The sequence below is a fragment of the Panthera pardus genome, unplaced genomic scaffold (genome assembly GCF_024362965.1).
Source record: "Panthera pardus isolate Hobbes unplaced genomic scaffold, ASM2436296v1 HiC_scaffold_8, whole genome shotgun sequence".
NCBI classification, from domain to species: domain Eukaryota; kingdom Metazoa; phylum Chordata; class Mammalia; order Carnivora; family Felidae; genus Panthera; species Panthera pardus.
Genome location: NW_026527013.1, coordinates 4,756,483 through 4,780,683, shown reverse-complemented (window position 1 = coordinate 4,780,683; position 24,201 = coordinate 4,756,483). Strand labels below are relative to the sequence as shown.

Here is a 24,201-nt window from a genome sequence, read left to right as displayed (position 1 = left end):
TCTGGGCTGATGGCTCAGAGCCTGGAGCCTGCTTCCGATTCTGTGTCTCCCTCTCTCTCTGCCCCTCCCCCGTTCATGCTCTGTCTCTCTCTGTCTCAAACATAAATAAAAACGTTAAAAAAATTTTTTAAAAAAAAGGATAAATATTGGTGAAAGAAAAGAAAAAAGGAAGACTCAACATCATTAGTTGTGAGGGAAGTATGAGTCGTGACCACAATGAGATAGCACTACACACCCCCAGGATGACTGTAATCAAAAAGGCAGACAATAAAAAATGCTGGCAAGGATGGAGGACAATTGGAACCAGGATGTTTAACTTCAGGTGTCCACATGACCCACACACCTGGTTAGGCATGAGGTCAGGGTATGTCTGTGAGGGTGTTTCTGGAAGAGCTTAATATTTGAATTTGTAAACTGAGAAGAAAGCACTACCCTCCCTGATGAGGGTGGGCCTCATCCAACCCACCAAGGGCCTGAATAGACTGAAAGCAGAGAAAGGGAGCTAGGACATTGAGCTGGGACATTGGTCTTCTCCTGCCCTTGGACTGTGATGTCCATCAGCTCCCCTGGTTCTCAGGCCTTTGACTTGGACTCGAATTACACCAACTCACCAAGCTCTCTTCGGCCTCGAGCATGTGCACAAGTGGCAGATCGGGGGGCATACACTTGTGAGCCAATTCCTCATACTCTACCTCTTTACAGATGTGTATCTCCTGTTGGCTGTTTCTCTGGAGAACCCTGACCTTGACTAACAAAGGAACCCTCATACATCGCTGGTGAGATTCTAAAATGGGTTAGCGTCTGGGGAAAACTGCCCAGCCGTTCCTCAAAAAGTAACATAGAGCTGCCACATGACCTAGCAGTTTCACTCCTAGGTATGTACCCAACAGAAATAAAAACATACATCCTCACAAAGCTTGTACACAGATGTTCACTACAACATTATTCAAAATAGCCCCAAGTTGAAACAACCCAAATGTCCATCAACAGACGAATGGATAAACAAATGTGGTATTGATATGATGGAATATTATTTGGCAGTTAAGGAATGAAGCACTGATACATGTTACACCATGAATGAACCTTAGAAAGACCACACCAAGTGAGAGAAGTCAGACGCAAAATGATTCTACTTTGTGATTCCATTTTATGGGATTCTGTTTCTATGGAATATCCATGATAGAAAAACATGTAGAGACAGAAAATAGATTAGTGGTTGCATTAGTAACCATTCTTCAGAGAAACAGAATCAATGGGATGCACAAAAATAGAGGGAGAGATTTATTATGAGGAATTAGCTTACGTAATCGTGGTGTTCCACAAGTCTTAAGAGCTGCAGTGGGCAAGCTGGAGACCACGGAGTATCAATGGTATAAAATAGTCCAAAGTCCCACAGGCTCACACCCATCCAAAGAACCAGGCTTCCTGTTTGAGTATGAAGGCATGAACAAAAACATCCAGGCTCAAAGGCAGTCATGCAGGAGGAATTTCTTTTTCCTCCATCTTTCTGTTCCACTCAGGTTTTAACTGGCTGAGGCCCATCCACATTAGGAAGTCATGACTCCAGCATTCTCTTTGGTGGTGGTGGTGATGGTGGTTGTCAACATTTTGTTTCTAAGTAAAATCTCTACACCCAACGTGGGCCTCGAACTCCCAATCCCGAGATCCAGTCATGTGCTCCACCAGCCGAGCCAGCCAGGAGTCCCGGATTTCAACATTCTCTGTGTGCCCCTTTGGACGGAGGATGACAAAGCCAGAGAGTCTGTCAATCTGAGAAGGAAAAACTGTATCTTTTTCAAATTCACCAAATACTGACTCAAAGACCATGCCAGTTTGTGTGTCTAACCTGAATTTCCCCCAGACCTCATCAGCCCTAGGACCTAAATGAAACTATTTGAACAAAGATAGCTCAGATTTCCCCCCTTGGGGCAACCACATCCTTCGGTATGATGCAAGACACCAGAGTCCCACATTCTGCATTTCTTTGCATCTGGGGGTTTGGCATGTGTTCAGGGACCGAAATGCACCTGTGACACTATCAGTTTCTTGGTGAGCACATCAAGGTCCAGAGGCATTAAGACCTTTAACTAAAGCCCCTGAAGCTTAAAGCTATCAGTGAGACCTCCCCCACAACACTGGGTTCTAGGAGAAGGTGGCAGGCTTGTTCAGCCTTAGCAAAAACTGATCCGTTAATTTCTTTTTTCACTCTCCACCTGTTCCCCACTGGGATCATACAAGACTCCAGAGAAGGCAAAAATCCATGCTGGCAGATCTGGGGCAGACACTTCTTTTCTCCTACCCCAAGATCATATTCCAGTTGTATGGTTCTTTTCTCCCTTAAAATCACCTCTATACTGGAAGGACTCTTCATTATTGTTATGCAAATAAGCCTAGATAGATGGTGCTCCGTGACTCTGGAGACAAGCCCAGACATGCCTGGGCTTTCTTTAGCTTGAACTGCCATCTGGACTCCCAGGCTCAAACACAAACTGAAAACACACATAACATCCACACCCTCCTCCTCATATGCATATAGCCTTTCATAAGGCCCTGGGAGGGCTCCAACCCTATAAGGTTTGATGCTTGCCTAATATAGATATGTAACAAAAATTGTCAGCAAGAAAAATAACTTAAGATGATGGTTAACTTTGTTTAATTTTGTTTTAAGTTTTTATTTATTTAAGTCATCTCCACACTCAACGTGGGGCCCAAATTCAGGACCCAGAGATCAAGAGTCACATGCTCCACCAACTGAGCCAGCCCGCAGCCCCAGCTTTGTTCAGTGTTTAATGAAGTTTCGGTAAGTCATCTAAACATAATTGTTAAGAACAACTGAATTAAAGAAATGTGAGATGAAAGTTTATAAATGAACTTTTCAACAATGATTATGTTTAATAAGTGTGTGTACTTGAAATTTTTTTAAAGGTTATTAATTTTTGAGAGAGAGAGAGAGAGAGAAAGCATGAGTGGGGGAGGGGCAGAGAGAGAGAGAGGGAGACACAGAATCTGAAGCAGACTCCAGGCCCTGGAAGCTGTCAGCAGAGCCCGATGGGGGGGCTCAAACACACAAATAGTGAGATCATGACCTGAGCCAAAGTCAGACGCTCAACCAACTGAGCCACCCAAGCACCCCTAAAGTGTGTCCACTTTAAAATAGTTTCCAAAATATTTTTGGTACCTTTAAATCTTACAGTTCTACCAAGTAAAAGTGGAACGATTGGGGTGCCTGGGTGGCTCAGTCGGCTAAGCATGGCTAAGCATCCGACTTTGGCTCAGGTCATGATCTCATGGCTTGTGAGTTCAAGCCCCGTGTCAGGCTCTGTGCTGGCAGCTTGGAGCCTGGAGCCTGCTTTGGATTCTGTGTCTCCCTCTCTCTCTCTGCTCCTCCCCTGATCATGCTCTGTTTCTCTCTCCTTCAAAAATAAATAAACATTTAAATTTTTAAGTGAAATGATGGGTATTAATTGAATATCTAGATTATTTACAAATCAGTACCTGCTTTTGGCTTCCTATTTAAATGAAAGAATTTTGGAGTCTGTTAGTAAACATGTCTTGTGCCACGTTGAAAATTGTAGAAAATAGATGCTTCTAGAAATAATGAAATAGTATATTCATGAATTTGCCAATCTATAAGATGTTGGTATATAAAAGTTCATAACTGCTTGCTTTTTAGTTTTCACTAAGAAAGTAAGATTTCTAAGAGATAAGAATTCCAACTAATGTATATAATTAAAACCACTAGTAATAATTCCCCAAACAGCGTAGAGCAATTGTTTCCTCCCCTGCACCATGTATGTCCGGCCATTACTCTGTCCAATAAAAAGCAAATCCAGACTCAGTAAGGAGAGACTTTATTCAAAAGGAGTCTTACAAGGGAGTAGGGAAAGATAATTGAAATTGGTCAGGAGGACTGTTGCAAGAAGAGAACACCATGAGTATAAAGTCTTCAAGCATCTCAAGATTTAAGGAGGAAATTTTTTTTCTTTTGTAGAAAGAAATAAACAATGCTAGAAAGAACTGAGCTTTCTAGCACTGGGAAGGTGGGATGAAAAGGCAGTGAAAGGGGATATTGGATCAGAGGAAGTTTTACTCTAGAGGAGCTTAACCAAAGTTTGGTTAGCAAGCATTGTGCTTCAATGGATCAGCAGGGACAAGCAGTTCAGCTGAGCACTTCTGAGGCAAAGAACGAGGGTTTGGAGGGTCTGTGTCTGGCCTTACTACAGATAAATGAGGGGGACATCTGTGAGTCTTATCTATGTCATATGGTGAGGGGTTGCTCCTTGCAGTAAGCAATTTTCTGAAACAGAAAGGTATAGGGATTTCTTAACCTACAGTTAATCAACATTGCCAATTCATAGCAGCAGATACATAAGAAACCTTTAAGAACCTGCAACTTGAGTGCCTGAATGTGCCCTTTGGTTTCTTCATTCTACAAAGGTCTAATGAGGACCTGCTATGTACTACTATGTATCTGCCGGGGATATAGGGAACTATATCCCATAATGCTCCCTGCCTCTACAGTATCAGTCAGGTCCGGCCTGAAAACAAACAGCACACTCACTGTGATCGGTAAAGGGACCATGTTCAACAATGTAGAGAGGGTCAGGGGAACCCACCAGGAAAGATGTGGATCCCCAGGGCTAGCCACAGCTCTCACAGGCCAGAGGAGGAAGCAATTACAGGAACCCAGAAGGATAGCCCTAGTTGTTAGCCAAAAGCTACAGAAAACCTCTGGCCTTTAGTGAAGTTCAAAAAATATAAACCACAGTCTTTATGCAAATAAAATGAACATGCACCAAAGAGTTTATTCAGTTCATTCATTAAGGAAAGAATTGGTAAGACAGTAGGGCAGGTTCAAATTCAGGAAACATAACTTATATAGTCAGTCAAAGAACATCTGAAGTGAATTTGCTAATATATACGAAACTAATTAATGCTTTCATACAGATGTCTGTAGCAGATTGTTCATAATAACTAAAAAGTGGAAATAATCCAACGCCCATCAATTGATGAATGGACAGACAAAATGTGCTACATCCACACAGTGTAAAATTCTCAGAACAAGTGACCCCAATCAACAGGTTCACCAGATAGAAATAAGTAGGTTTATTAGTCACCTAGAACTATGTAATGAATTGCCACAAACTTAGTGGTTTAAAACAACACTCATTTATTAGCTCACGGTGTCCATAGAGGGGGCAGTCCAGACAAGGCTCCGTGGGATTCTGTGCTCAGCGTTTCACAATGGAGGTGTTCACAAGCTGTGTTCTCACCTGGAGGCTGGACTAGAGAAGAATCATGTCCAAGTTCATTTGTGTTGTTGTCACAATTTAGTTCCTTGCAGTTGGAGGATTGAGGTCTCCACTTTCTCACTTATCACTGGCCAGGAGTCACTCTCAGCTCGAAGATGTGCGCAGGCTCTTGCCACAGGATTCCCTCCATCTTCAAAGCCAGCAAGGACAGGCTGACTCCTTCTCCAGTTGTGAATCTCTGGCCTCTAACGTTCTCCACCTCTGACTTCTAGATCCAGAGTTAGAGTTTGTGTAGGGGCGCCTGGGGTGGCTCAGTCAGTTAAGCATCCAACTTTGGCTCAGGTCATGATCTCACAGTTTGTGGGTTCAAGCCCCACATTGGGCTCTGTGCTGACAGCTTGAATCCTGGAGCCTGCTTCGGATTCTGTGTCTCCTTCTCTTTCTGCCCCTCCCCCGCTCACACTCTTTCTTTCTCTCAAAAATAAATAAACATTTAAAAAATTTTAAAAAAAGAAGAGTTTGTATAAAAAGCCCAGGCCCACCCGAATAATCTCTTTTGATTAACTCAAAGTCAACTAAGTAAAACCTGCAAAATCCCTTTTGCTGTATAACGTAATCATGGAAGTGATATCCTGTCCTTTTCACAGGGAAGGAAGTTATATAAGGGCAGGGGTCATTGGGGTTAGTCTTCAATTCTGCCTACCATATGCCAATATTGTTAAAATACATATTATTGGGCCTCACATCTAGAAATTCCAATGCAGTCAGTCTCAGATGGTCCTAAGGCTCAGTGTTATTTAAAGCTTTTGAGATGATGCTGAGAAACAGCCCCCTTGCAGGTATGTCTCACAAACCTGGAATAGTTATAACACGTGTTCAATTTTCTCCAGAACATCTGAATCAGAGATAGGCAGGTGAAAGAGAAAAAACAACAAATGGACAGAATATGTTAGAGTTCTGGGGGTGCCTGGGTGGCTCAGTCGGTTAAGCATCTAACTCTTGATCTCTGGTCGGGTCTTGACCCCAAGGTCTTGAGTTCATGCCCCGCGTTGGGCTCTGCACTGGGCGTGAAGCCTACTTAAAAAGAGAGAAAGAGGGAGATAAACTTACAGAGAAATGCTGAAAAGGAAAAAAGAGAGAGTTCCAAAAAAACACTCAAAAAGAAGAAAAGCTGTTCAAAATCACTTTCAGGCTTTCACAGTTTCTAGGTCATTCCCAAAAAGTTCATGCTACCAGAAAAAGAAATATAAATGCGAAGGGGGGCAGAATTAAAACAGTCCTGCGGTGGGAATGCAAACTGGTGCAGCCACTCTGGAAAATAGTATGGAGGTTCCTCAAAAAACTAAAAATAGAACTACCCTATGACCCACCAATTGCACTACTAGGCATTTATCCAAGGGATACGGGTGTGCTGTTTTGAAGGGACACATGCACCCCAATGTTTATAGCAGCCCTATCGGCAATAGCCATAGTATGGAAAGAGCCCAAATGTCCATCGACGGATGAATGGATAAAGAAGATGTGGTCTGTATATACAATGGAGTATTACTCGGCAATCAAAAAGAATGAAATCTTGCCATTTGCAACTACATGGATGGAACTGGAGGGGATTATGCTAAGCAAAATTAGTCAGTCAGAGAAAGACAAATATCATATGACCTCACTCATACGAGGACTTTAAGACACAGAACAGGGGTGCCTGGGTGGCTCAGTCGGCTAAGCCTCCGACTTCAGCTCAGGTCACAATCTCGTAGTTTGTGGGTTTGAGCCCCGCATCGGGCTCTGTGCTGACAGCTCAGAGCCTGGAGCCTGTTTCAGATTCTGTGTCTCCCTCTCTCTCTGACCCACCCCGTTCATGCTCTATCTCTCTCTGTCTCAAAAATAAATAAACGTTAGAAAAAATTTAAAAAAAAAAAAGACACAGAACAGATGAACACAAGGGAAGGGAAGCAAAAATAATATAAAAACAGGGAGGGGGACAAAACAGAAGAGACTCATAAATATGGAGAACAAACTGAGGGTTACTGGAGGGGTTGTGGGAGGGAGGATGGGCTAAATGGGTCAGGGGCATTAAGGAATCTACTCCTGAAATCATTGTTGCAGTGTATGTTAACTAATTTGGATGTAAATTTTAAAAAATAAAAAATAAAATTTAAAAAAAAGTCCTGCAGATGAGTAATGGTGAATGGTAACACAACAATGTGAATGTACCTAATGCCCTTGCACTGCACACTTTAACACGATTAAGATGTTAAATATTAGGTACATTTTACAAGATTAAAAAAAATTTTTTTTAGCGAGATATATTGAATTATCATGTGGTTGCATAAAAATGGTAACATGGGTACCACGTTTTGTAACTGATGTGCAAACACACGTATGTGTTTTCAAGTTTCTGTTTCTATTTTGATTTTTATATTGCTATTTAAAAATATATATATGGTAAGAGCCTTGTAAAATTAACTGTGTACCAACACTGTAACTAATCAGTTCACTTCTAGGTGTTTCCCTGATAACGATGAACATGTGTTAACCGACAGGTGCCCAGTGCTGTTTGTAGCCGCATTATTCATAATAAGCAAAACTGGGAAACAACCCAAATGTCCGTCAACTAGGAAACAGATTTTTAAAGAACAAAAATTCAATGGAATAAATTTAACAATCCATCAGTTCGGGAGCATCCCTTCCAGAAAATGACACTCTATGGAATGGTATAAGACAAAGTTTTTCTGAGCGAGAGAGTGGAGCAAAGAAGTTACTACAAAACAAAAGAAAAGACTGTTTCAGGGGCACCTTGGTGACTCAGTCCGTTAAGTGTCTAACTCTTGGTCTCTTGGTTTCTGCTCAGGTCACGATCTCACGGTCGTGGGATCCAGCCCTGCTTGAGACTGTATCTCCCTCTGCCCTTCTTCCTTGTTTGTGGTCTCTTTCTCTAAAAAAAAAAAAAAAAGTTTCAGGCTAAGCCCCATTCATTCTACAGAAGAGGAAGAGGAAATAGAAGGGATCTTAGTTCATGCATTACCTCATTAGCACTGATCAGGACCTTTCAGGTTGACTGTTCAAAAATCACGTTTTGGGGAGGTTGAGGCTGCCATCATGTCTTGGCTTGCCATCGTGGGAGCAAATGACTCCATTCAGGGTCGTTGTTTCTTTTCCAACAGGATAAGCAAACTGAGCTCCATTTGTACAATGAAATGTTACTCAACAACGAAGAAGGAGTGAACTGCTGATACACAGAACATGGCTGAACTTCAGAAACCTTATTTTGAGCGAAAGATGCCAGACACCAACGAACACACTCTGTATACTTCTACATATCAGACATTCAGGAACAGACAATTTTGTGCATCGTAATGAGTGTCAGAACAATGGTTACAACAACACAACAATGGTTACAACCCTGTTGTGTTGATTTGGGAAGGACACATAGGACATTTCTGGAGTGATGGAAATGGTCCGAATCTTGGAAGGAATGTGGGTTACCGAGATAAAAGCATCGGTCAATATCATTGCAATGCTATGCTTGTAATTATGTAAATTCTATGTCCATTAAAAACCCTGTGATTTGGGGGTGCCTGGGTGGCTCAGTCAGTTAAGAGTCCAACTCTTTGTTGTTGTTGTTGTTTGTTGTTAAGCATCCAATTCTTGATCTCAGCTCAGGTTGTGAGCTCAAGCCCCACGTTGGATGTGAAGCCTACTTAAAAATAAATAAATAAAAATAAATTAAAGCCCTGGGATTTGGGTTTCATAATTAACATAATTCATCTCACAGGCACTCACCAATTTTCTGAAATTGCTTGCGTTTAAAATCTTTTTCTTCTGGGGTGCCTGGGTGGCTGTCAGTTAAGTGTCTAACTTTGGCTTAGGTCATGATCTCACAGTTCATGGGATCAAGCCCCCATTGGGCTCCAGGCTGACAGAGTAGAGCCTGCTTGGGATTCTCTCTCTCTTTCCTTCTCTCTCTGCCCCTCTCCTGTCTCTCAAAATAAATAAATAAACTTTAAAAAGTCTTTTTCTTCTAATGAATTGGAAGCCAAGTAGTCCCCAAACTATCCTCCTGCACAAGAAATAAAATGGAGAGTCCACTGAGAGGGAAATCATAAACACCAGAAGTAAAAACCACGGGGAGTCATAGGCTAGTAGAACAGCCACGTAAGAACTTAGCTGAAGCACCAACTGGGGGGGTGGGGTACCCATGTTATAGATGGAATGTGTCCCCCAAATTTCTCAAGTTGAAGTCTTGTACCCCAATGTAATGGTATTCAGAGATGGGGCCGTTGGAAGGTGATATTGCATATAATATATATTTTTATTTATTTATAGTATATATTATATATACTATATATAAATAAAAATATATATTTATATAGTTATATATATTTATATTATAAATATAATAATATATATATTTGGTCTTGTCCCCAGTCCCTGACGCAGAGCTCGTAGCTCCTAAAATCCTGTAATTTCCTTTCATTATTCATAACAAGCCCCTTTTTAAACTCAACAGTGCCTGAGTTTGTGTTAACGAAGTGACTTTTGGAAAGCCCCTAAGGATGGGGGAGCCGGTTGCCACGGAACGAAAGTAATTTAGAGGCTTCGAACTTTCAGCCCCACCCCCTCATGGCCTACGTGGGAAGAAGGACTGGAAATTGAGCTCAGCACTAATGGTCAATGATTTAATCAACCGTGCCTACCTAACAAAAGCTCTGACCCGAAGGCGTTTTCGGAGGGCAGGGTGTCTGTCTGGACGGGGCGCAGAGGCCCGACCCCTCTCCAAACTTGGCCCCATGTGTCTCTTCCACCTGGCCGTTGCTGACTTGTATCCTCTTATATCAAACAGGTAATCAATCTAGTTAGTAGACTGTTTTCCTGAGTTCTGTGAGTTTGGGATTGCAAATTATCAACCCGAGGAGTTGTGGAAACCTGCTACTCACAGCCGGTTGGTCAGAGACCCAGACATGGTTGGCACCTGAAGGGGGGGGGGGGGCAGTCTGGTGGGACCGAGCCCTCAACTGATGGGATCTCCCACTAACTCCAGATAGATGGTGGGGGGATTGAATCATAGGATGCCCAGCTGGTGTCAGAGAATTGGCCAGTGTGGGGGGAAAAACCCACACATACGGTGTCAAAAGCGATCGATGAGGGCACCTGGGTGGCTCAGTCTGTTGAAAGTCGGAATCATGGTTTTGGCTCTGGTTATGATCTCACGGTTGGGGGGTTAGAGCCCCACGTAGGGCTCCATGCAGAGAGTGCAGAGTCTGCTTGGGATTCTCTCTCTCTCCCTCTTTCTGCCCCTCCCCTCCTCACCTCTCTGTCTCTCTCTCTTTCTCTCTCTCTCCCCAGCCCCCCGCCCACTACCACGTAAGGACACAGGAAGCAGGACGCAGCTGTTTGCCAGCCAGGAGGAGAGTAGTTGCCAGAACCTGACCCTGCTGGGCCTTACTCTTGAACTTCCCAGCCTCCAGAACTGTGAGAAAATAAAGGTCTGTGGTCTACACCGCCCCCTCCCCGAGTCTGTAGTATTTTATTACGTCAGCTCAAGCTGACTAGGACAGCCTTCCTGGAGCTGGGTGCTACACTTCAGGAAGGGATCTTTACTCCAGACCTGCACGCAGCCAGTGCGTGATACAGAGCATCTCGTAAGCAGAATAACCAGACTCTGAGGTCTAGAGAAGGCTTTCCCAGACTCAGTGCTATTGACACTTGGTGCTGGGTGGTTCTCCATGGTGGGGGCATCCTGGGCACTTCGAGGTGTTGAGCAGCATCCCTGCCCACACCCACCTGATGCCAGGAGTTTCCCCCCCACCATGTGATAACCATACATACCTGTAGACATTGCCTGGTGTCCCTGGCAGGGGGCTGGGGAGGGGGGGCGGGCAGAGTCATCCCCAGTTGAGAACCATTAGTCTAGGTTTGGGGTAAGCACAATAATAAGCCTGGAAATTCAACTGTCTGGGTACAAGCCCTAAGCCCCCCTCCTTAGGTAAATTACTTCAAGTGCTAGCCTCAGCTGCTTTGTTGCTAGAATCAGAATGATACCCCATCACCACCGTTTTGGCGGGAATGGGGCAGCAAGCTGCCCCAAAAAAGTACTGGCTTTATTTTGCTTAAAATTGTAAGAGTCAGGAATTAAAAAAGGGTTTGTTGGGGTGGTTGTTCTGTGATCCAAGTGGTACCTGCTGGGGCAGCTGGGTCTAGAGAATCCAATTCCGAAGTGACCCCGTCACTCACAGGTCTGTGCCCCGGTCCGCTCTCTCCTCGGCCCCCTTGCTCCTTTCCAGCCTCTCCCTCCCCACAAGGCACAGCCAAGATTCAGCACATGTATTTACTCAACACACACACACATATATATATATATTTTTTTAGGAGAGTACCACAATCGCCCTTTATGTGGTCCCAAGGAAAGAAGAGTCCTGAGGTTTGGGATGGAGGGGGCTGTCAGTGGGTAGTTATCCTTTTCTTTACCTTTTTAATGTTTATTTATTGACTTTAAGACAGACAGGGAGAACGCCCGTGCATGATCAGGGGAGGGGCGGAGAGAGAGAGAGAGAGAGAGAGAGAGAGAGAGAGAGAGAGAGAATCCCAAGCAGACTCCCCAATGTCAGCACAGAGCCCTACGTGGGGCTCGCCCTCATGAACCCTTAGATCATGACCTGAACCGAAACCATGAGCTGAAGAACCACCCAAGTGCCCTGGTAGTTATCTGTTTCTGGACCAAGATTTAGTTGCCTTCTTTATAGTTTTGCTTGCCCTTATGACGGAAAATGATATGGTTTCAGTTGGTTCTCAAAGCCCCATTGAAACAGACATGATGTGGATTACAGGAACTTCATACCTTGTCTCTGCATCAGTACACATCCCTCACATCTGACTTCTTTTGAATGTCATTAAGGGGAGCATGTATCTTAAAAGAATAAATTATTTTACATTTATTTACATTTCACAAATTATTTACATTTATATTTACAATGATTTACATTTTTAAAATGTCATTATATTGGAAATCAATATATTTACCTAGACAGACAATGCTGACCAGAACAAAAAAAAAAATTGTTTTCTGCTACATCTTTGATCATAAATGGGTTTGTGAGTAGTTATCAATAGCAGCATATTCTGAAACTCTTTTTTCCCCCCAAATAAGAAAAAATTCAAAAAGTAAAATTCATCATCAGGGTAATCTCCAAAATAGCGGCTGATTCCTTTCTTTCCTTTTAAACAAGTTTAGATAATCCCAAATAACAGTTTAAGTGATCGTTTCTGTAGAATCAGTGCCTGTGATCACATCCAAGTACATGATTCTGAGATCAGGAATTAACATCAAGTTTCCATTTCATAAGATACAATAAACAGTATGCAGCATGCAAATACTTCTGACCAGAAATTTTTAAGTACCAAAATATGGCTTTTTACCTATACAACTAAAAATATTTATAATTCTGATATTTTCCATGGCAAAAACAAGTCAAGTGCATCGTGCTATAGATAGCACAAAGAACCAAGAAGCAAACATCATACAAGAGAGAATGGTTGCAGGAAATATTCTAGATGAAAGGCATACCAAATGTATTAACTAAAGGCCACCTGTGCCCCATTGCCACGAGGATATTCAAACCTCACTCCAACCCCCACATTCCTAATCACCTTTTTAGGGAGGGAAGCAGAAATGGAGGCAGGCAGCATGAAATGCCTAATGTCCAAATGAGTAACTTTGTTTAAAGCGACTCACCACCACCACCCCCAGCTTTATTGAGGTATAACTGATAAATACAATTGCATATATTTAAAGTGTACAACATGGGGTGCCTGGGTGGCTCAGTCAGTTGAGCATCTGACTTCCACTCAGGTCATGATCTCACCGTTTGTGTGAGTTTGAGCCCCGCATCCGGCTCTGTACTGACAGCTCAGAACCTGGAGCCTGCTTCGGGTTCTGTGTCTCCCTCTCTCTCTGCCCCTTCCCCACTGGCGCTTGCTCTCTCTCTCTCTCTCTCTCTCAAAAATAAAAAATATATAAAAATAAAATAAAGTGTAAAACATGATGAGTTGACATAACTATACATTGTGAAAGGATTACCACAATAAAGTCAGTTAACAATAAAGTCATTATACGTAGTTACCTTTTTGTGATGTGTGGTGAGAAGGCTTAAAATTTACTCTCAACAAATTTCAATTATACAATAAAGTATAGTTACCGTGCTGTACATCAGATCCACAGAACTTGTTCATCCTTCTTTTCAAGTTTATTTATTTTGAGGGGACGAGGGGCAAAGAGAGAGAGACATAACCCCAAGCAGGTTCTATACCATCAGTGCAGAGCCTGATGCAGGGCTCAAACTCACAAGCCATGAGATCATGACCCGAGCTAAAACCAAGAATCATACGCTTAACCCACTGAGCCACCCAGGTGTCCGAATTTGTTCATCTTATAAGAGAAAGTTTGTACCCTTTGGCCAATATCTCCCCATTTTCTCCACCCTCCAGACCCTGGTAACCATGGTCCTACTCTGTTACTATAAATTTGACCTTTCTTTTCCTGATTCTACTTATAAGTAATATCATACAGTATTTGTCTTTGTCTAGTTTATTTTACTTCAGGTTCATGCACATTGTAGTAAATGGCAGGATTTCTACTGTTTTATGGCTCAACAATACTAATATATAAAAATATAGGAGCGCCTGAGTGGCTCAGTTGGTTAAGCCTCTGAATTCGACTCAGATCATGATCTCACGGTTCATGCGCTTGAGCCCCACATCTGGCTCTGTGCTGACAGCTCAGAGCCTAGAGCCTGCTTCAGATTCTGTCTCCCTCTCTCTCTCTGTCCCTCCCCCCACCTCAAAAGTAAATAAACATTAACAGGAAACCATCAAAATCCTTCAGGAGAAAACAGGTAACAACCTCTTCGACCTCAGCCACAGCAACTTCTTACTTGACACGTCTCCAAAGGCAAGAGAAATAAAAGCAAAAATGAACTATTGGGACCTCATGAAGATAAAAAGCTTCTGCACAGCAAAGGAAACAATCAACAAAACTAAAAGGCAACCAACAGAACAGAAGAAGATATTTGCAAATGACATATTGGGTAAAGGGTTGGTATCCAAAATCTATAAAGAACTTACCGAACTCAACACCTGAAAACCAAATAATCCAGTGAAGAAATGGGCAGAAGACATGAATAGACACTTTTCCAAAGAAGACATCCAGATGGCCAACAGACACATGAAAAGATGCTCAACGTCACTCCTCATCAGGGAAATACAAATCAAAACCACATTGAGATACCACCTCACACTGGCCAGAGTGGCTAAAATTAACAACTCAGGAAATAACAGATGTTATTGAGGATGAGGAGAAAGGGGAACCCTCTTGCACTGTTGGTGGGCATACAAACTGGTGCAGCCGCTCTGGAAAACAGTATGGAGGTTCCTCAAAAAATTAAAAATAGAACTACCCTACAACCCAGCAATTGTACTACTAGGAATTTATCCAAAGGACACAGGAGTGCTGATTCATAGGGGCACTTGTACCTCAATGTTTATAGCAGCTCTTTCAACAATAGCCAAATTATGGAAAGAGCCCAAATGTCCATCCACTGACAAACAGATAAAGAAGATGTGGTTTATATATACAATGGAATACTACTTGGCAATGAGAAAGAATGAAATCTGGGCATTTACAGCAACGTAGATGGAACTGGAGGGTATTAATGCTAAGTGAAATAAGTCGGTCAGAGAAAGACAGATATCATATGTTTTCACCCATATGTGGAATTTGAGAAACTTAACAGAAGACCATGGGGGAAGGGAAGGGGAAAAAAATAGTTTCAAACAGAGAGGGAGGCAAACCCATAAGGCACTCTTAAATACAGAGAACAAACTGAGGGTTGATGGGGGGGTGGGGGAGAGGGAATGGGTGATGGGCATTGAGGAGGGCACTTGTTGTGATGAGCACTGGGTGTTGTATGTAAGCGATGAATCACAGGAATCTACCCCCAAAACCAAGAGCGCACTGTATATAGTGTATGATAGCTAACTTGACAATAAATTATATTTTTAAAAAGAAAAATATATATGTATATAATATCAATATATTATCAACATAACATTAATATCCATTTATCAATACTAATTAATCTATAATTATATAATTCATACATATTAACATATTAATCACATATTTCATTAAATGATATATATTTATATATTTATAAATATATCCATTTATATATCATATATAAATAATATATACAACATAAATATCATAATATATAATTCCATATATAATAGCATTCTATTTATAATAAAAGAAGTATATATATAACACATTTTCTTTTTTTAATAGTTTCTATTTTATTTTTTATTTTTATTTATTTATTTTTTTAAATTTACATCTAATTAGTTAGCATCTAGTGCAACAATGATTTCAGGAGTAGATTCCTTAATGCCCCTTACCCATTTAGCCCATCTCCCCTTCCACAACCCCTCCAGTAACCCTCTGTTTGTTCTCCATATTTAAGAGTCTCTTGTGTTTTGTCCTCCTCCCTGTTTTTATATTATTTTTGCTACCCTTTCCCTATGTTCATCTGTTTTGTATCTTAAAGTCCTTGTGAGTGAAGTCCTATGATATTTGTCTTTCTCTGACTAATTTTGCTTAGCATAATACCCTCTAGTTCCATCCACGTAGTTGCAAATGGCAAGCTTTCATTCTTTTTGATTGCCGAGTAATGCTCCATTGTGTATATACACCATATCTTCTTTATCCATTCATCCGTCAATGGACATTTGGGCTCTCTCCATACTTTGGCTATTGTTGACAGTGCTGCTATAAACATTGGGGTGCATGTGTCCCTTCGAAATAGCATACATGTATCCCTTGGATAAATACCTAGTAGTGCAATTGCTGGGTTGTAGGGTAGTTCTATTTTTAATATTTTGAGGAACCTCCAGACTATTTCCTAGAGTGGCTGCACCAGGTTGCATTTCCACCAACAGTGCAAAAGAGATCCTCTTTCTCCGCATCCTTGCCAACATCTGTTGTTGCCTGAGTTGTTGATGTAACACATTTTCTTTATCCACACATCTAACAGTGAACACTTAGGTGATTTCCACATCTTGCCTATTGTGAGTAATGCTACAATTAACACGAGAGTGCCAATATCTCTTCAAGGCACTGATTTTGTTTTCTTCAGATACATACCCGGAAGTGAGATTGCTGGATCATAAAGTAGTTCTATTTTTTATTTTTTTGAGAAACCCTATATCATTTACCACAATGGCTGCACCAATTTACATTCCCACCAACAGTGCCTATGGGTTCCCTTTTCTCCGCTTCCTTGCCAACAATTGTTATTTTGGGAGTTCTTTTGATAAAAGCCTTTCTACCAGGTATGAAGTAACATCTATTATGGTTTTGATTTCCATTTCCCTGATGCTGAGTGATGTTGAGCACCTTTTCATGTACCTGTTGGCCATTTGTATCTCTTCTTTGGAAAAGTTTACTTGGGTCCTTTGCCCATTTTTTCTTTGGATTATTTGTTTTTGTTGTTGCTGTGGTTGTTGTTTGTTTGTTTGTTTGTTTGTTTGTTTGTTTGCTATAGGGTTGTGTGAGTCCCTTATATATTTTGAAGACTAACTCTTTATCAGATAAATGGCTTGCAAATATTTTCTTCCATTCAGTGGGTTGCCATTTCACTTGGTTGATGGTTTCCTTTGCTGTGCAGAGAAGTTTTTTGGTTTGGCTTGGTCGTGTTTGTTCATGTTTGTTTTTGTTGTCTTTGCTTTTGAAGTTGGTTCCAAAAAATCATCACCAAGATCTATGTCAAGGAAGTTACTGTTTTCTTCTAGAGGTTTTATGGTTTCAGGTCTTACATTCAAGTCTTTAAGCCATTTTGAGTTAATTTGTGTGTGTGGTGTAAGATAGGGGTCTAGTTTCGTTCCTTCGCACACGGCCACCAAGTTGTCCCAAAATCAGTTGTTGAAAAGATGGTTATTTTCCCATCGTATACTCTTGCTTCATTTGTCATAAATTAATTGCCCATATGTGCAGGTCTATTTATGGGTTCTCTATTGTGTTCCACTGATTTGTGTCTGCTTTAATGCCAGTACTGTACTCTTTTGATCACTTGTTATGTCCTTGTCCAGCTTTAGTATCCAGGAAATACTGGCCTCATAAAATGAATTTGGGAGAGTTCTCCCCTCTTTTGTTATTTGGAAGAGTTTGAGGGAGACTGATACTAATTTTTGTCTAAGTGTATGGAAGAATTAACCAGTTAAGCCATCTGGTCCTGGACTTTCGTTTGTTGGGGGACTTTTGATTATTGGTTAAATTTCCTTACTAGTCATTTGTCTGTTCAGATTTTCTATTTCTTCATGATTTAATCTCAGCAGGTTGTAGATTTCTAGGAATTTCTTCTAACTTATCCATTTCTCCTATTTCTTCTAACTTATCCAACTGCTTTGCTACATTCCATAAGTTTGGGTATATAATATTCCCATCTTCATTGGCTCTGTGATGTGTTTTAATTTCCCTTTCGATTTCTTCTTTGCCCCACTGATTGTTCAGGAGTGTATTGATTAATTTCCACATATTCACGAATGTTTCCCTTTCTTTCCTGTTACTGATTTCTGGTTTCATATCACTGTGGTTAGAGAAGATAGTTGATTTGGTTCCAATCTTCTTAAATTTGTTTTGTAGCCTAACATATGATCTATCCCAAGGAGTGTCCCATGTGTACCAAAAGATGTATATTCAGCTGGAGTTGGATGAAATGTCCTCTATCCTGTTAGGTCTGTTCAGCCTAAAGTACAGTTCAAGTCCAATGTTTCCTTATTGGGTTTTTTGCCTGGCTAATCTACCCACCATTGAAGTGGGGTATTAAAGTCGTCTATTATTATTACATGACTGTTTATGTCTCCCTTCAGATTTTCTGATGTTTGCATAACATATCCTTGTGCTCCAGTGCTGGAGGTACATATATGTTATATCCTCTTGATGAAGTGACTCCTTTATCGTTATATAATGAACTTGTCTCTTGTTACAGGTTTTATTTAAAGTCTATTTTGTCTGATAAAAGCGTAGTTGCCCCTGCTGTCTTTTGGCTTCCATTAGTATGGAATGTCTTCCTCTATCCCTTCACTTTGAGCCTTTTCATGTTCTTAAGGCTGATGTGTGCCTCCTGTAGGCAACATATAGTTGTGTCTTGGGCTTTTTTTTAAATCCATTCATCCACTCAATGTTTTTTGGGGTTTTTTGTTTTGTTTTGTTTTGTTTTGTTTTTTTTTTTTTTGAGATGGAGAGAGAAACCGTGCAAGCAGGGGAGGGGGCAGAGAAAGAGAGAGAGAATCTCAAGTAGACTCCATGCTCAGTGCAGACCCTAACACAGGGCTCAATGTACCCTGACATGAGCCAAAATCAAGATTCAGATGCTTGACCGACTGAGCCACCTCAGTGCCCTTCCACTCTATGTCTTTTGATTGGAGAATTTAATCCACTCACAGTTAAAGTAACTCCTGGTAGGTAAGGACATCCTATTGCCATCTTATCAATTGTTTTCTGGATGTTTGTAACTCCTTTGTTTCTTTCGTCCTTTCTTGCTGCCCTCCTTTTTGATTTGATGATTTTCCATAGCCATATGCTTTGATTCTTTTCTCTTTATCTTTTTTGTATCTACTGTCGGTTTTTGTTCTGTGGACATGAGGCTTATGTAAAACACCCCATAGTCAAAACAGTCTTTTTAAAGCTGATTACAGCTTAATTTCAACCACATAAAATAACTCTACCCTCTTACATCCCCCTCATCATATTTAAGTTTCTTTGGGTTAATTACTGAAACATTGTGTTTCGTTGGCAGTGTCTCATTTTCTTGATTTTTCGTGTTCCTTGAAGCCTTGCATTGCTGTCTTCAGATTTGAAGAATGGCTCGTGTCTTTCAGTCTTTGCTGATTGGCTGCAGGAGGGAGATGGCTTCACCAGTCAGCACTACTAGGGATTCTGAGGCTCTCAGACCTTCCCTAGGATGTACCCACTGCACAATTCCTCTTCCCTCTTGGGGGGCATTCTTAAGATTGTAAGACTTCTATGGATCCTATGAAGCCCAACCAAGTGCTGAGAGCCTCCTTTTTGCTTTTCCCCCATGGCGGTGCCCTGAAATGCTCAATTTTGTACGTTTCCTCCTTACCCACCCATGTTTGCTGATTGCCTAATGTATCGGGCACTGTTCTCAATACCTGGGATTCATCAGTAAATTTCAAACTTTTGCTATCTTGGAGCTCACACTTTGGCAAATCAAAGCTGGGTCTCTGTCATCTGCACCTCATCCTACATACCGGACTCTACCATTTCCCGAAACAAGAAGCCTTCTCTCTGGTTGCTAAAGTTGCATCATTTTATTAAATCCTCCTAATAAGCCATCAAAGTGGTGTGGCAGATGGTGTCTTCCAAAGATGAGTGTTCTAACATCTCCCATTCCAATGGGCCTTTATGCAGTTGGAACTTGCACCTCCAAAGTCATTTTCTCTACCTCCTTAAATTTGGGTGGGCTCTAAGGAAAGAATGGCAGATGACACAAGTGACTCTCAGGTATAGTGTTGAATTGTCCTGGCAGCCTCCATTTCTGCACTCCCTGCCTCTTGGAATCCAGCCATCATGTGAGCCTGCCATGCTGCGAGAAGCCCAAGCCACATAGAAAGGACAAGTGTAGGGGTGCCTTGGTGGCTCAGGTGGTTAATCAACCAACTTGGGCTCAGGTCATGATCTCACGGTTGGTGGATTCAGGGTCCCGTGTCAGACTGTGCCGACAGCTCAGAGCCTAGAGCCTGCTTTGGATTCTGTGTCTCCCTCTCTCTCTCTGCCTCTCCCCCGATCTCTCTCTCTCTCTCTCTCTCTCTTGCTCTCTCTCTCTCTCTCTCAGAAATAAACATTAAAAAATTTTAAGGAAAGACGAGGGTATGTGCATGGTTTGAGAGTCCCGAATGAACTTTGACAAGCATCCAGAGGATTCTTAATAACCAACTCACGGATATTTAAGTCATCTCCAACCATTTGAATCTTCCCAGTTGAGCCATAGGCACTGTAGACAGGAAAATAAGTCATTTCCACTACACCCTGCCATGACTGCTGACTCACTGAAGCCAGGAGTGTAATAAAATGGTTATTGTTTTGTGCCACTAACTTTGGGGGATTTATTATGCCGTGTTGGATAACAAAATAAAACAGGGTCAATGATAAAAAGTGAATTGGCCAGAGGTGCTCTTTTTAATGGAATGTCAGGTAAGGAGATGGCTTTGGATCTGAGCACTGAATGGTGACCAAGAATCTACATGGGAAGACCTGGGAGAGGAGACTTCCAGGCAGAAGGAACAGCCAGAGCAAAGGCCCTGAGGCAGGACTGTGCCTGATGTGCGCAGGAACAGCTAGGAAGCCCACTGTGGCGGGAACAGAGGGGGCAGGTGGACGGTGAGATGCGGGAGGTAACAGGAGCACATTGGGCAGGATCTGATGAGTCATTGTGAATAGCTGGGGGTTTTGGGTAGTGATTAATAGAAAGCCACTTGAGGTCACTGAAATAGCACCAAATCCCAGTCAGTGCAGCCTACGCTTCTCCACTTCTATCCAGCTCCACAATTCCCATCCTCGCCCAAGCCAACCCTAGAGGCCTCTGCCAGCTTCCCAGTCACGTTCCTCCTTCCAATTTCTACACCACAATCATAGCTTAAAATCTTCCACTGACTTTATCCTGAAGACAGAAAAATGTCCAATCCCCAAATGTGCACGGGAGGCCTTCATAACTTCTCTAACCTCATTCCCTACCACTGTCTGCCTCACTACTCCCCTCCAACCACACTGGTCCTCCCTGGGGTGCAAACACACCTGGACTGTTCCCACCTCAGGGCCTTTTGCACCTGCTGTGTCCTCTGTCTGGAATGTCTTCCTCCCAGATGTCCTTGGGGCTGGATTTTTGTTAGCATTCAAATTTCACCACATGTGCTACCTTCTAAGAGAAGATATCCATGACCACCACTTAAAAATAGACACGCCCCCACCAGGGGTGCCTGGGGTGCTCAGTTGGTTAAGTGTCTGACACTCGGTCAGTTCAGGTCATAATCTCACGGCTCATGGGATCAAGCCCGGCGTTGGGCTCTGCACTGACAGCACGGAGCCTGCTTGGGATTCTCTCTCTCCTTCTCTCTGCCCCTCTCCTGTCCACACTCTCTGCCTCTCAAAATAAATAAATAAAAATTTAAAAAATAGACCCCCCCATTATCTAGAACATCTCCCACATATTTCTTTCACAACATTTGTAATGGTTAATTTTGTATGTCAACTTGGCTAAGCCACAGTCCCCAGATATTTGGCCACACATCAGTCTAAATTTTGCTGTGAAGGTATTCTTTTAGATGACTCATATTTAAATTAGTAGCAGATTTTGAACAAAGCATATTGCCCCCTGTAATGTAGTTGGGCCTCATCCAATTAGTTGATGTCCTTCAGGGAAAAAGACTGAAGTTCCCCACAGGTAGAAGGAATTCTGCCCCAAGAATGCCTTCAGGGGGGCACCTGAGTTGTGTGAGCCATCTCCTCAAAATAAATCTCTCTACACATACGTGCTTCTCCCATGGGTTCTGTTTCTCTGCAGAACTCTGACTAATACAGCATTTGTACCATCTTGAATTATTATACTTAGGGGTTATTTAGAAGGGAGATGAGCAGTATTTTCTGTAAAGGTCCAGACAATAAATATTTTAGGTTTCATGGGCTATATGGCCTCCGTCACAGCTGCTCAACTCCACTGCTGGGCCATGAGAGCAACTATTCACGATACATAAACAAATGTTCATTCATGGCCGTGTTCCAATAAGGCTTCACTTGCAGAAACAGGTGATGGGCTGCCGACCCCTGATCTAGAATATAAGCAGAACCCCAGCCTCTCTTCCTTACCCTGTGTCCCCAGTACCTAGAAATATGCTGACAGATTAAAAACCTCCAGTAAATATTTGCTGAGTAAATAAATGAGCGAATGAAAAGGTGTTGTCCCATCTCACTCTGGTAAGTCTTAACAGCCTAACTTTAATCAGCATCAATGTGTAATCTTTAAGCTTTAATATCTCCCTGAAAGATTGATAATGGAGGGTTTTACTCGATCTGAGGGAGTGTTCTTATAGATTTTATTAGTCATGTATTTAAATATCAAATAAAAAATTTGCTAAAGCCTTTCTAGGGAAATGATTTAGACTAATTCTGGAGTCTTTTGTTTGTTCTCTTAGCTCTGAATTTTTAGGTGTTGGTTCTTTTCTGCTGATGTGGAGTTCGGGGTATGTCTCTCATAGCGTTGATTTTTTTGGTCTCATGCCCCGTGATTCTTAGTTGTCTGTTCAGCTTTGAGTTTGAAAATTACAATTCTCCTGGGGCACCTGTGGTCTCAGACAGCGGAGCATTGCAACTCTTGATCTCAGGTGTCATAAGTTTTGAGTCCTGTGTTAGGAATAGAGACTACTTAAAAATAAATAAATAAACTTAAAAAAAAACCAATTCTCCTGCCTGTTCTATTTGCTATAACTTGACTCAGGAGAGGAGTCATAAGTTACATCCACTGATGTAGCCTAAGGATAAATTATATCATTGGGTTTGCTCAGTACGTGGATCAGAAGAGAACGTAGGGCTAACCCAGCTAGTTTCCATGTGTGTCTTTCTTTCTTTCTTTCTTTCCTTCTTTCCTTCTTTCTTTCTCTTTCCTTCCTTCCTTTCTTCTTCTTTCTTCTTCCTTTCTTCCTTCCTTCTTCTTTCTTCCTCCCATCCTTCTTTCTTTCTTTCCTTCTTTCTTTCCTTCTTTCCTTCATTCTTTCTTTCCTTCTTTCCTTCTTTCTTTCTCTTTCCTTCCTTCCTTTCTTCCTTCTTTCTTCTTCCTTTCTTCCTTCCTTCCTTCTTTCTCTCTTTCCTTCCTTTCTTCTTCTTTCTTCCTCCCTTCCTTCTTTCTTTCTTTCTCTTTTTCTTTCTTTCTTTCCTTCTTCCTCTTTCTTTCCTTCCTTTCTTCTTCTTTCTTTCTTCTTCCTTCCTTCCTTTCTTTCTTCTTCCTTCTTTCCTTCCTTCTTTCCTTCCTTTATTCCTTCCTTCTTTCTTTCTTTCTATTCATGCTTTCCTTCCTTCTTTCCCTCCTTCCTTCCTTCCTTTCTTTCTTCTTCCTTCTTTCCTTCCTTCTTTCCTTCTTTCTTTCCTTCCTTCCTTTCTTCTTTCTTTCTCTTTCTTTCTTCTTCCTTCTTTCTTTCCTTTCTTCCTTCCTTTCTTTCTTTCTTCTTCCTTCCTTCCTTCCTTCTTTCCTTCCTTCCTTCTTTCTTTCTCCTTTCTTTTTCTCTTTCTCTTTCTTGAGTATAGTTGACACCCAATGTTACACTAGTTTCAGATGCACAACATAGTGATGCAATAAGTCTGTGTCTTACACTTTGCTCAGCACAAGTGCAGCCACCACCTGTCAGCATGCAATGCTATCACAACAACATTGACAATATTCTTTATGCTGTGCTTTTCATCCCCACAATTTATTCATTCCATAACTGGAAACCTCTATCTCCCACTCCTCTTCCTCCATTTTGTCCAATCCCCTCACCCTCTTGTGTTTCTTTCTAAGTAATCACCTTGATAAATACCCCAAAACTTCCTCCTATTTCTTGAATCCACTCACACCACATTTGGAATTTCCTAGAACTGCCCCAGCCTTTGGGGTTTTGGTTTCCTCTGGGTTTGTTTCTTAATAATCTTGTTCTTGTCTGACTCATCTTAAATAAATACTTCCAGTTTATATTCTTGTATAGGGGCCGGGGGGGGAGCGAATGGTGAAGAAAATGGGACAAAATGTTAACAACGGATGCATCTGGATGAAGGGTATGTGGTTGTTCTTTCTACCCTTTTTATTCATGTAACTTTTCTTGAAATCTGAAATTATTCCCAAATACTCTTTCT

General features: G+C 41.7%; 1 long non-coding RNA gene across 1 annotated transcript; it reads left to right on the top strand.

The window, feature by feature from the left end:
- Window positions 1–2,467: 2,467 nt before the first annotated feature.
- LOC109255888 (uncharacterized) lies at window positions 2,468–10,754 on the top strand. The gene is made up of 3 exons (XR_002075401.2): window positions 2,468–2,574; window positions 2,669–2,800; window positions 10,596–10,754. It is a non-coding gene; the product is annotated as an uncharacterized LOC109255888 (long non-coding RNA).
- The last annotated feature ends 13,447 nt before the right edge of the window (window positions 10,755–24,201 follow it).